Here is a 12,103-nt window from a genome sequence, read left to right on the forward strand (position 1 = left end):
CTGGGGCTCCCCCGACTCTTCACAGTGGCCGTCACACAAGCAACACAGGCTTCTCTCAGATGGCGGGCAGGGTGCTGCTGCCTCCCGGGGACCAGGCATGGCCCTTCTGCCTCCAGCGGGGAAGGAAACAGGGTCCATGTTTTGGCTGAAGGCCCTCCAGCTAAAGACCCCCCCTGGAGAGAGGGAGAGCCCCATTCCCCTCCACCGTGCACCCCAGCACTGTGCCGCAGCCACGCCGCCCGTGACCTGCTGCCCTGTTGCAAGATTGCCAGAGAATCATTTGCTGAGACTGGGGTGCTTTTGAGAGTAGGGGGAGCTGTTTGTTGGCTGGGACAGTGGGTGCAAACTAGGGCCATCCCGGGCATCGGGGCGTCTCCTCACCCCATGCAACTCCACCCCATATCTCCCTCTGACTGTGCTCAGGGGGCTCCCTCTGCCAGGCCTTGCTGCCTCCCAGCCCCTCACTGCCTCCTCCAGCCCCATGTCCATGCTACCTGTTCCCTGGAGCCATCCTCTGGCTCTGCCGGGGTGCACCTGTCCTGCCCTGTCCGTCCTCACCGTGTGCGCGTGCTGTGGAGTGGTCAGAGGGGGGTTGGATGGAGAAGCAGTGGCTCCTGCCCCAGGATCTGGGAGGTGCTGGGGTGAGCAGCGGTGCCATGGGGCCCCCAGGAGTCTCCATTCCCACTGCAGGTGTGTTGGGATGTTCCCTGTCTCTTGGGGCAGGGCTGCGTCCTGTCGTATGTCGCATTCGAGGTGTAAGTCCCCAAACACTCTTTCAAAGTGTACAATTCAGTGATTTGTTTTTAGTACAGTTAGTTGATCCTCATTCACGGATTCCACATTTACAAATTTGCCTGTGTGATGAGAGCTATTGGCGGTCCCTAAATCAATACTCCCACTGCCCTGAGATCACCCAGACATGCACCCAGCGCCAAGCAAGCCTCTTTCTTGAGGTCTATTTAGTGCCACGTTTCTTGCTTTGTGCATTTCTTGTTGGTGATTTTGCTGCTGAGGTGGTCTGAGCACTGTCCTGTGTGGCCCGGGGCTCTAGGGGGCTGACTGGTGGCACCCTCTGGGCTGCCCCTGAGAATGCCTCCCCTGCCCTGGGGAAAATATCAGGAAAAATGCCTCGCCCCAGCGGCATCTCTGCCGCTCCACCCAACAGCCTCTGAGGAGGACACCTTTCCTCCCTCTGAGAGATAAGGACACCAGGCATGGAGGGGCTGGGTCACTTCCTGGCCACTGCTTCGAGCTAGGAGGATGGTCACTGCTGTCCTTGCCTCAGCTTTTCCTGGGCAGGCCCGTGTGTGCTTCCCCCAAACGCCAGCATGCCCAGCACAGTGGGTGCCCGGGAAAGTTTGTGGGTACAGAGAGTGGGAGGGGGAGGCGGAAGCCGGAGGGAGTCAGGGGTTGGGGGCTGTGAGGTGTTTACAGAGCAGGAGTCTACAGTAGGGGCCCTGCCAGGAAGCCGTGGACAAAGAGGCGTTGCTGGGAGGTGCAGCCACTCTGGGATACGGAGTAGGTACGGGCAGACCTCCTTGGAAATCTTGGATGTGTTTCCACCATTCCATGGGGTGGGCAGAGAGGAGAATGGGGGCTCTGTGCACTGCCCTCACCCCGGCAGCCAGTGCTGCCTGCCCCCGCTGCAGTTCATCATCTGGTGCCTTCTAGAAGCTTGGCCTCCTCTGGCCGAGCCAGGCTGTAAGGTTGGGGCACAAGGCCCCGGGGATCTCGGGTTCTGACAGCCAGGATGGTGGGTTTGGACCCAGGTTTCCAGGTCAGGTCCTGGGACACTTGCCTGGTTGCGGGGGCTGGGGCAGGCACTGTATGGTGGAGGAGCAGGAGGGCAGCCCCTGGGAGTCATTAGACACTCAAGCTGGAGGCCCCCTGAATCCATGAGGTAATCTGGAAAAAAGTCAAGTGGCCCTCACTGAGAATGGGCTCAACTCCCCCGGTCCCTTTAAATCTCACCTTAAGGTTTCGAGTGCCGAGCAGGGGTAGTTTCCAGGCTATTGTCCAAACAAGAGTGGCTCAGCGGTGGTCCCACACCTGGCTGGGCGGCTCCCCCTCCCACATAGCGGCCACTCGGCGGCCCCCAGTTCTGCTACCCTATACCCTGCTAATAAAATCCATATAGTCCCTAAAACCCCCTCGGCCAGGCTGCATCTCCCGCGCCCTTCCCCACCACCGCCAGCCTCACCCCTCCCCTAGCACCCTGCAGCCACGCCCCTTCTCTCTGCCTCAGACAGGGTCTCCTGAAGGACAGTGGCGGACCCCTGGGGGACTGCAGCCACTTTCAAGTGGTCTTCAGGCAGCGTGGTGGTTTCCGATGAAAAAGTGCTGAAGCAATTTGGTTCAGATATATTCACTAATGTGAAATTTAAGATTAATTATGATTTCTGCAGAAATCCCATTATGCAAATAATAATTGTTTTCTTCCAAAGGGCTGCACAGCAGCTGTGAGGCCTGCGGGGCCCGAGGTCCGTCTCCCTGACCCCCGGGGCATTATCTGCTGGGAAACTTTGTCAAACACAGGCAGGGGGCCCTTGAAGCTTTTGCGTCGTCGTCTTCTTTTTTTTTTTTCCCAAAGCTCAGGGACCTCCGGATAAAACCATTTTCTTCCCCTAGAACAATTGCAAAACGCTTTTTAGGTTTAAGTGGAAGAATTTTGCTGCGAAAGGTAGAGAAGCAATTCCACTCAGAATCGCACAGAATGAGTATCCATGCTGCGTGGCCACTGAGAAGGTCCTAGAACAAACCACAAAGGTAATGGCTGGGACAGCACAGAGGCGTCCAGCACCAAGTCTGCGTGAGTTGGAGGATCGATGGCGCCTCCCTCGGCTGGGAGGTCGAGTCTGTAATTAGAATCCATGATGGGGCAGATGTGAATTAGTGCCTGGCCCTAGGTGACTTGGGATTGCTTCAAAACCCTTTGTCCCATTGTCTCCAGAAACTGGTGATAGAAGAAAGGAAATTTCATTTACTTGACCTCTTTGGAGGATGACCACTGTGCCCCTGGGGGGGCCCTGCCAGGCAGAGCAGGAGGGCCTGGAATGCAGCCAACGTAGGGTTTGATTCTCAGAGACGAGAGGCCGGCACAGCCCCTCCCAGCTCACCGCAGAGTGGAAGCCATGTCTGGAAAAGCGACACAAGACCTTGCTGTGGTCAAGGGTATTTATCTTTGGGGCCTGCTGCTCAAAAAGATGGAACATTCGGCCCTTCTCCACATGGGGTGCCCGGTGCAATCTGTGTGACGCGAGGGGATGAGGTACCAGTATTTTTTTCTGACCCTGGTCATGTTAAAAAAAATCTAATTTCCATAACAGCTGTGCCTGACTTGAGGGATTTGTTGAGGACCTTGAATAACCTGCAGCTGATCCCGTCAGAAATAAAACAACATTCTCTTCCGCCCTTGTTAGTGAACATTTTAATTCAGTGGTCCCCAACCTTTTTGGCACCCAGGACTGGTTTTGCGGAAGACAATTTTTCTGTGGATGCGGAGGGTGAGGGATGGTTTGGGGGTGATTCAAGGGCATTGCATTTATTGTGGACTTTATGATGATTATGTTGTAACATCTAATGAAATAATTCTACAACTCACTGTCATGTAGAGTCGGTGGGAGCTCTAAGCTTGTTTTCCTGCAACTAGACGGTCCTGTCTGGGGGTGATGGGAGACAGTGACCGATCATCAGGCATTAGATTCTCATGAGGAGCACGCAGTCTACATTCCTCGCATGCGCGGTTCTCAGTAGGGTCCTGGCTCCTATGAGAATGGATGCCACAATGCCACAGCTTATCTGACAGCAGGTGGGGCCCTGGTGGTGATGTGAGTGACAGGCAGTGGCTGGAAACACAGATGAAGCTTCGCTCACTTCCTGGCTGCTCACCTCCTGCTGCACAGCCCGGTTCCTACCAGGCCACAGACCCATACTGGTTTTTAAAGCTGTGTGGTCTGACCCATGCTGGTCTGTGGCCTGGGGGACAGGGAGCTCTGTTTTAATGCAAGCATCAGTGAGTGCAGAAAACTGCCCCACTGTGGCTGAACACCCTTGAGAAATCACCCTGCGGACCAGGAAACAGGGCAGCCATGTCCACTCCCGGCGCACTGGGTTCTCCTCCCAAAGGTACCGCCACCTTGACCTCCAGCGCCATAGCTTTGCTTTGCCCCTTTCTGAATTTTACGTAAACGGAATCACAGCCTGTGCCCTCCTGTGTGTCTGGCTTCTTTCCCTTCTTTCCCTCAACATTACGATGCTGCGATGACTCGTGACAGGCAGAGCTGTGACTTGTCACCTTCGATACATAGCGTCCCGTGTTGCGATGATACTGCAGCCCATTTGCCCGTCCTATCGTCAGTGGGTCACGCTGACCTCGGCAACGTTGCTAACCACGCTGCTGTGAACACTGTGGTAAGTCTTTTGGTGAACATGTGTGCATATTCCCACGGAGTACTTGGCTAGGTGCAGAATTGCTGGGCCATAAGTTATGTGTAGATTCAGCTGTAGGAAGAAGTGTGGATACCCAGCGTTCCAGAGTCACCCCACTTTCACTCCACGTGGGGTGCTGGAGTTCCAGTTGCTGGTCTCCTCACCAACCTTTGCTTATGTCAGTCTGTCATTATAGCCTCTCTCATTGGTGCGTTTGGGTGGCTCGTGGTTTTAATGTGCGTTCCCTGATGAGGATTGACATTTAGCACCTTTTTTTTTTTTTGAGTTGGAGTCTTGCTTTATCGCCCAGGCTGGAGTGCAGTGGTGCGATCTCAGCTCACTGCAACCTCCGCCTCCCGGGTTCAAGTGATTCTCCTGCCTCAGCCTCCCGAGTAGCTGGGACTACAGGCGCCATGCCCGGCTAGTTTTTTGTATTTTTAGTAGAGATGGGATTTCACCTTATTGGCCAGGCTGATCTCAAACTCCTGACCTTGTGATCCGCCCACCTTGGCCTCCCAAAGTGCTGCTGGGATTACAGGCGTGAACCACTGCACCTGGCTGACATTTAGCACTTTTTAATCAAATGCTTATAAGATAACTTTTGCAAAATGCCCTTTGGAGTTTTTTTTTTTTTTTTTTTTTTTTTGCCCGTTTTTTGATTCTGGGTTGCCTTTTGTTCTTACTGATTTGTAGAAATCTGGTATATATCCAGGAAGTGAGTCTTTTACCAAATACACTTGTTACAAATATTTTGCCACAGTCTGTGGTTTGCCTTTTTACTTTTTTAATAGTGCCATAAGATCTGGGCCTAAGAAATCTTTGCCTATCCCAAAGTCATACAACATTTCACCCGTGTTATCTTCTAGATGTTTTATTGTTTTATCTTTGATGTTTAGAATCTATAGCATCCCAGGAACTGATATTTAGGAATGGTGTGATATAGGGACTGAGGCTTATTTCTTCCGTACCGATACCCGAGTGACTCAGCACCATTTCTTGAAAAGACCATCCTGCCCCCAGCTTCCTTCTACGCCAGGTCACCATTTATTGTGAGTCAGTTTCGTGGGTCTGTTTGTGCACTGACACCACACTGGCTTAATTATTGTAGCTTCATCTTAGACCCTGGCCTCTGGTGGGGTAGGTCCTTCTGTGTTGCTCTTCTCCCGTAAAGACTGTCTGGTTGTCCTGGTCTTTTCTTTCCATCTTTTTTTATTTAATTGAAATGGAGTCTCACTCTGTTTCCCAGGCTGGCATGCAGTGGTACAATCTCAGCTCACTGCAACCTCTGCTGCCCGGGTTCAAGTGATTCTCCTGCCTCAGCCTCCCTACTAGCTGGTATTACATATGCCTGCCACCACACCTGGCTAATTTTTGCATTTTTAGTAGAGATGAGGTTTCCTCACTTTGGCTAGGTTGGTCTCGAACTCCTGGCCTCAAGTGATCCACCTGCCTCGGCCTCCCAAAGTGCTGGGATTACAGGGGTGAGCCACCATGCCCGGCCCAGTCCCGACCTTTTCATTTCCTGTACACTTTAAAAGTGTGGCTACCTTCCACCAATAAAAACCTGTTGGCATTTTAAAATGAGCGTTGCATCGAATCACTCTGCTAATGTGGAGATGATTGACATCTGTGCGTTGTTGCACCTTTGATCCGTGAATGAGGCTGGCTCCTCCACTTGAGGCCTCCATGACTTTTGTAAAATGATGTTTTATAGTTTTCTGTGAGAGGTTTTGCACACTTTAGATGCATTCTCAGGTATTTGATATTTTGTGTCATTGTAAATGATATTATTACCGGCTGAAGGTCTTGCTACAAGTCATCCAGGTTCTTGGCGTTTTGAACAGAGTTGGACAAAATGCACGAACAAAGCGATGAGAGAATGAAGTGAGGAAAGCACAGACTTACGGAAGCAAAAGTACGTTCCACAGAGAGAGAGTGGGCTCCAGCCAAGGGTTCAAGGGCACTGCTTACAGAATGTTCTGGGGTTTAAACAGCCTCTACAGGTGTCTCATTGGTTACTTGGTTACACTCTGTGTAAATGGAGTGGCTCAAGACCAGTCTGAGTGGTTGGGACCAATCAGAGGCTGAAATGAGGCTACAAGGTTACACCCCTGTGTAAGAAAGAAGAGTAAGGCCGTGACCGGTCTGATTGGTCGCCGGGGGTGACCAATCAGAGGTACTTTCTGTTTCTCATCTGCAACACGGTGGAGGTGGTGGGGGGCGTTGCAAAGGGAGTCGCCTCTGAACCTTTTGTGACTTGGGTGGAAAAGGTGGGGTTTTCCTTTTGATTCAGTTCCAGGAAGTCAAGGCGAATCAGCCTTAGGTTCCCCCCTCCATACCTTATTCTCCTGCCTCCGTCTCATTTTACTTCTTGGTTATTTTCTTGTCTAAACACAGTTAGCACAATCCGCGGCAACAGTAAAAGTTCTGACTCCGGTTTGTGAGGCTTTCCTGCAGACGGTCTTGAAGCCTCACCCTCCCCTCCCTCTTCTGTCCCACCTTCCTGTGAGCTGATGAGAAGGCCTGGGTCCCCCTCTGGTGGTGCTGGCAGGAAGTTCAAAGCCTGGGGCCCCCGGCCTGCCTGTGGGAACCTTCAGCCCAGCCCACCCCCGGCCTCTGGGACCTCTGGGAAGGCTGAGTCCACCACCTCCTCTCCCAGCCACCTCAAGCCACTTTGAGACAAACTTGGGCATCAGCCCTGCTCTCCCCAGAAAGCCTCATTGTATGATTAGTAAGCTTTGCATACCCTATTGGGGTGTGTGCGTGTGCGCGTGTGTGTTTGTGTGTGCACAAGGCATCATCGGTATCCATATCCAAACCAAATTTTAGGAACGTGGGGGAGGGATGTCTATCTTGTTTCTTGCAGTGGGGTGACCACAACACCAGCCTAGACAAATGTCATTGATTTTTATATACTGACCTTGTATCCGGTGACCACACTGAGTTTACTTAATCAGTCTGATGGTTTGTCTGTAGAGTCCTTAAGATATTTTACCTACAAAATCATGTTGTCCACCTACAATAAAAGTTTTATTTCTTACTTTCCAATCAAATGCCTCTTATTTCCTTTTCTCAGTGTGATCACGCTGGTGAGGACCTCGGCATGTGTGGCTCAGACTACACAGGGGAGCTGCCATCTTTGTCTCATCTCTAATCTTGGAGGAAACCTTCTGTGATTTCACCATTAGGTAGAATATATGCTCCAGGATTTTGTAGGTGGCTTTGATCGGGGTAAGGAAACTCCCTTCTCTTGTTTTCGGATCGTTTGTTTTCTTATCGTGAATTTTCCCTGCTTTCTACTCATCTTTTTCTAGTTGAGTTCTCCTGTGTTGCCTCCCACTCCTCTGTTTGTGTGAATCTGGGAGTGAGCATCCCTTTATATTTTGGGCCTCGGGGAACTCACCGGACTCACCCTACCCCTAGCCCTTCCTTTGGCATTTGTCGAAGCCTGATTTCTGTCCCCAAATATGACACATTTTGATTACTGTTCCTCAGGTACTTGTAAACAGTGTGTCTCCTGCAGTTTTGGGGGAGAGTGCTGTGTATCCGTGCAATGCACTGAGTGTTTATGTCTCCTTGAGTTCAGATACTGCAATCCTAACTCCTAAGATGCCAATGTTAGGAGGTGGATGGAGCCTTAGGAGTTGATGAGGTCATGACTGTGGAGGCCCCGAGAATGAAATCAATGCCAGATCAACCCCAGAGAGCTGGTTGATCGCTTTCTACCTCGTGAGGATACAAGGGAGGTCAGCCGTCTGCAACCCAGAAGAAGATTCTCACCAGAACCCGACCATGCTAGCACCCTCATCTCAGACTTTGTCTCCAGAAGGGTGAGAAACAGATTTCTGTTGTGGATAAGCCATCCAATCTAGGATCCTTTGTTACTGCAGCTCAAAGGGACTAAGACAATCCATACATCCGGTTGTATTTAAAATCGTGTTTTCGAACTGTCTATTAATATATCCTCACTCATCTGCTTTCTGTTCTATCAGCAGGTGAAAATTTTCTCATTATGATGATAATTCTGTCCATTTCTCTCTTCTCAATTCCTTCCCTTTATGTTTTTGAACTTATATTATTGAGTGCATATGAATTTTAAATGCTATGTTTTCCAGATGGATTGGCCGTTTTAACCTGTATCATTTTAACCGGTACACACTGTCTCGGTGATCTCAAGCACGACTTCTTGCCTGGAGGTCCGCCCTTCCTGTTAGCATACCATCAGCTTCCTTTTGGTTATTGTTTACAAGGCACTGATTTTCCCATGCTTTTATCTTGATTTTTGTAAGTCTTTATAATTAAAGTGTGTCACAAGCAGCATGTAAGTGGTTTTTAAAAATATAGTCTGACAATCTTTATCTTTTAATTGGAATATTTAGCACTTTTACATATAATATAATGACAAATATTTGGGGTTTAAATCTACTATCCGACCATCTGGTTTTCTACTGGGTTCATCTGTTTTTTGATCCACTTTTCTCCTGTTTTCCCTTGTTTTATTTCTTGTCCTCCTGTTAACTCGTTAAATATCCTACATGTTATATTTCTCTTAGTCTTTTCCCTAAAAAAGATTTAAAACACACATCTTTGATTTATTACACTCTACCATGATTGCATACTCCTGTCACTTCCAAGGCAAGGCAAGTACCTTATAATATTTTAATTAATTAATTAATTTTTCCCTGAGTCAGAAATAGACAATTTATTACACATAGAAATAGCAGTAGCTAGACTATTAGAATTTCTGGGAAGGTTCCCTGAGCTCCGGTTCCCACAAGGTGATGGGAAGAAGGTCGGGTGATAACCGCACGCCCAATGGGTTGCATTGCAGGAAATCTCTCAGGTTAGGGAATCCAAATCTCTTAAAATAGAAAGTAGGCATGCTTGCTCTCTCTATATATCTATATCTATATATATTTTATATATATATATATTTTTGAGATGGAGTCTCGCTCTGTTGCCCCAAGTTGGAGTGTGGTGGCGCGATCTCGGTTCACTGCAAGCTCTGCCTCCCAGGTTCACACCATTCTCCTGCCACAGCCTCCCAAGTAGCTGGGACTACAGGCACCTGCCACCATGCCCGGCTAATTTTTTGTATTTTTAGTAGAGATAGGGTTTCACTGTGTTAGCCAGGATGGTCTCGATCTCCTGACCTCGTGATCCACCCGCCTCAGCCTCCCAAAGTGCTGAGATTACAGACTTAATCTCGCAATATTTTAACTCCATTTTCTGCTGCTACCTGTTGTGTGATTGCTATGTATACACGAATTCTATGTATATTTAAAACCCTATAAGGCATCATTATTGCTGTTTAGTTGAGATTCATTGATATTTACCTACCCAGTTACTACTTCTGTGCACTTAATTTTCTCCTAAATTTCCTTTCTATAGCCTGGGATCATTTTGTTCTGCAGGAGAATTCTCTTTAGTATTTATGTGTGTGTGTATTTGTGTGTGCGTGTGTGTTGCTGCTACCTCAGTTCTCTCAGTTTTTATTTGTCTGCACAATTTTTTTGCCTTCTCTTTTTTTTAAACCAGCTTTATTGAGATATAATTGACATGTCATAATATTCATGTTTTATGTGTACAAGTCAATGAATTTTAGTATATTTACAGAGTTGCATGACTGTCTCCACAATCTAATTTTAGGTTTCCAGCACCCTAAAAAGAAACAAGCCTGCCTGTAATCCCAGCTACTCAAGAGACTGAGGCAGGAGAATTGCTTGAAACCAGAAGGTGGAGGTTGCAGTGAGCCGAGATCATGCCACTGCACTCCAGCCTGGGCAACAAAAGTGAAAACTGTCTCAGAAAAAAAAAAAAAAAGAAAAAAGAAAAAAGAAAAAGAAAAAAGTCACTCCTCATTTCCTTCCCCAGCCCTAGCCAGCCATGGATCTGCTCTGTGTCTCTCTATATTTGACGTTTTGGACATTTTATATCATTGGAATACTGTCATATGTGTTCTTTTGTGTCTGGCTTCTATCACTGGGGATAATGCTGTTATCCATGTGCTAGCATGAATCGTGCTTTTTAATGGCTTAATAATATTCCACTGTATGGATAGACCAGACTTTAATGTGCTAGCACGAATCCGTGCTTTTTAACGGCTTAATAATATTCCACTGTGTGGATAGACCGGACTTTATCACTCAACAGTTGGTGGTCCCTTGAATTGTATCCTCTTTTTGGCTTTTGTGTATAATGCTGCTATAAACATTTTTAATACAAAGTTTGGTATAGATATGTGTTTTTCTTTCTCTTGGGTACATAACTAAGAGTGGAATGACTGGGTCATATGTTGGGCTATATTTAACCTTTAAAGGAACTGTTGGCCTTTATTTTTTCAGTTGTTCTCCCTGTGTTAGAATTCTAAGTTGGCAGTTGTTTTTAGTACATTTTCCCGAGCACTTTATGACATGCCATTACCTTCTGGCTTCTGTCATTTTTGTTGAGAAGTCCCTTGTTATATTATTGTTCCTTTGGAGGGATATTTTAGTTCTAGAATTTTCATGTATTATTTTTTCATAGATTTCAATTGTCTGGCGAAATTCTCTACTTTCTCTACGTTCTTAAGTGCACTTTTGTTAAGCCTGTCTCTGTAACTCCAATAGCAGGGTCACTTGTGGGTCTGCTTCTATCGTCTGCTTTGCTGTTCCTCTCTTGGCTTACCCGGTGTATTAGTTTCCTGTGGCTGCCATGACAAATGACAACAAACTGAGTGGTTTAAAACAACAGGATCTTAATGTTTCAGTTTTGGAGACCAAAAGCCCCCAGTCAAGGTGTGGGCAGGGCTGCACTCCCTCCAGCGCCTCCAGGGGGGACCTTCCTTGCATCTTCCAGCTGCTGTGGCTTTAGGAATTCCCTTGTGGATGAAGTGACTGCATCCCTTCCATCTGTGCTTCTGTGCCCACATTTCCTTCCCCTCTGCTGTGTGTGCCTGTCTCCCTCTGTGCGTCTCAGTCCAGTCTTTTTGTTTCTTACAGAGCATACGTGGACCTACCCGGAGAATCCAGGATAAGCTCCTTATCTCAAGATCCTTGAATTGATCACACCTGCAAAGATCCTGTTTTTCCAAATAAGGTCACATTCATAGGTTCCAGGGATTATGATGTGGATGTATCTTTTGGGGGCCAGTATTCAGCTCACCGCACCTATACAGGAGGATTGGTCTGCTACAACCTACTCTATTATAGTAGAAGGTAAAAGGCATCATCATGTACAATACAATAAAATTTTTTAAATACCGAATTGAAGCATGCTTATTTCTTCTTTCTTTTTCTTTTTTCTTTTTCTTTTTTTTTTGAGACAGAGTCTCACTCTGTCACCCAGGCTGGAGTGCAGTGGCCGGATCTCAGCTCACTGCAAGCTCCGCCTCCTGGGTTTAGGCCATTCTCCTGCCTCAGCCTCCCGAGTAGCTGGGACTACAGGCGTCCGCCACCTCGCCCGGCTAGTTTTTTGTATTTTTTTTAAGTAGAGACGGGGTTTCACCGTGTTAGCCAGGATGGTCTCGATCTCCTGACCTCGTGATCCGCCCGTCTCCGCCTCCCAAAGTGCTGGGATTACAGACTTGAGCCACCGCGCCCAGCTGAAATATGCTTATTTCTTTACAAAATTGAACTGTGGTGCCAATGGACCAACCACCAAGAGTTGATCTTTTCCCTGTGCAACTTATTTAACT

The 12,103-nt window shown here is 48.1% G+C and overlaps 1 long non-coding RNA gene across 4 annotated transcripts; it reads left to right on the forward strand.

Annotated features, from left to right (window-relative positions):
- The first annotated feature begins 2,389 nt into the window (after positions 1–2,389).
- Positions 2,390–11,739, forward strand: LOC108584904. 4 transcript variants are annotated; one of them, XR_004182306.1, is made up of 4 exons: positions 2,390–4,125; positions 4,275–4,410; positions 6,273–6,343; positions 7,505–9,373. It is a non-coding gene; the product is annotated as an uncharacterized LOC108584904 (long non-coding RNA). The 4 variants fall into 4 exon arrangements; XR_004182307.1 differs by adding an exon at positions 11,409–11,739 and having other exon boundaries at positions 2,406–4,125; positions 6,273–8,258; XR_004182305.1 differs by having other exon boundaries at positions 2,396–4,125; positions 6,273–9,375.
- Positions 11,740–12,103: the final 364 nt, after the last annotated feature.

Source organism: Papio anubis, chromosome 1 (assembly GCF_008728515.1).
Source record: "Papio anubis isolate 15944 chromosome 1, Panubis1.0, whole genome shotgun sequence".
Lineage (NCBI taxonomy): Eukaryota > Metazoa > Chordata > Mammalia > Primates > Cercopithecidae > Papio > Papio anubis.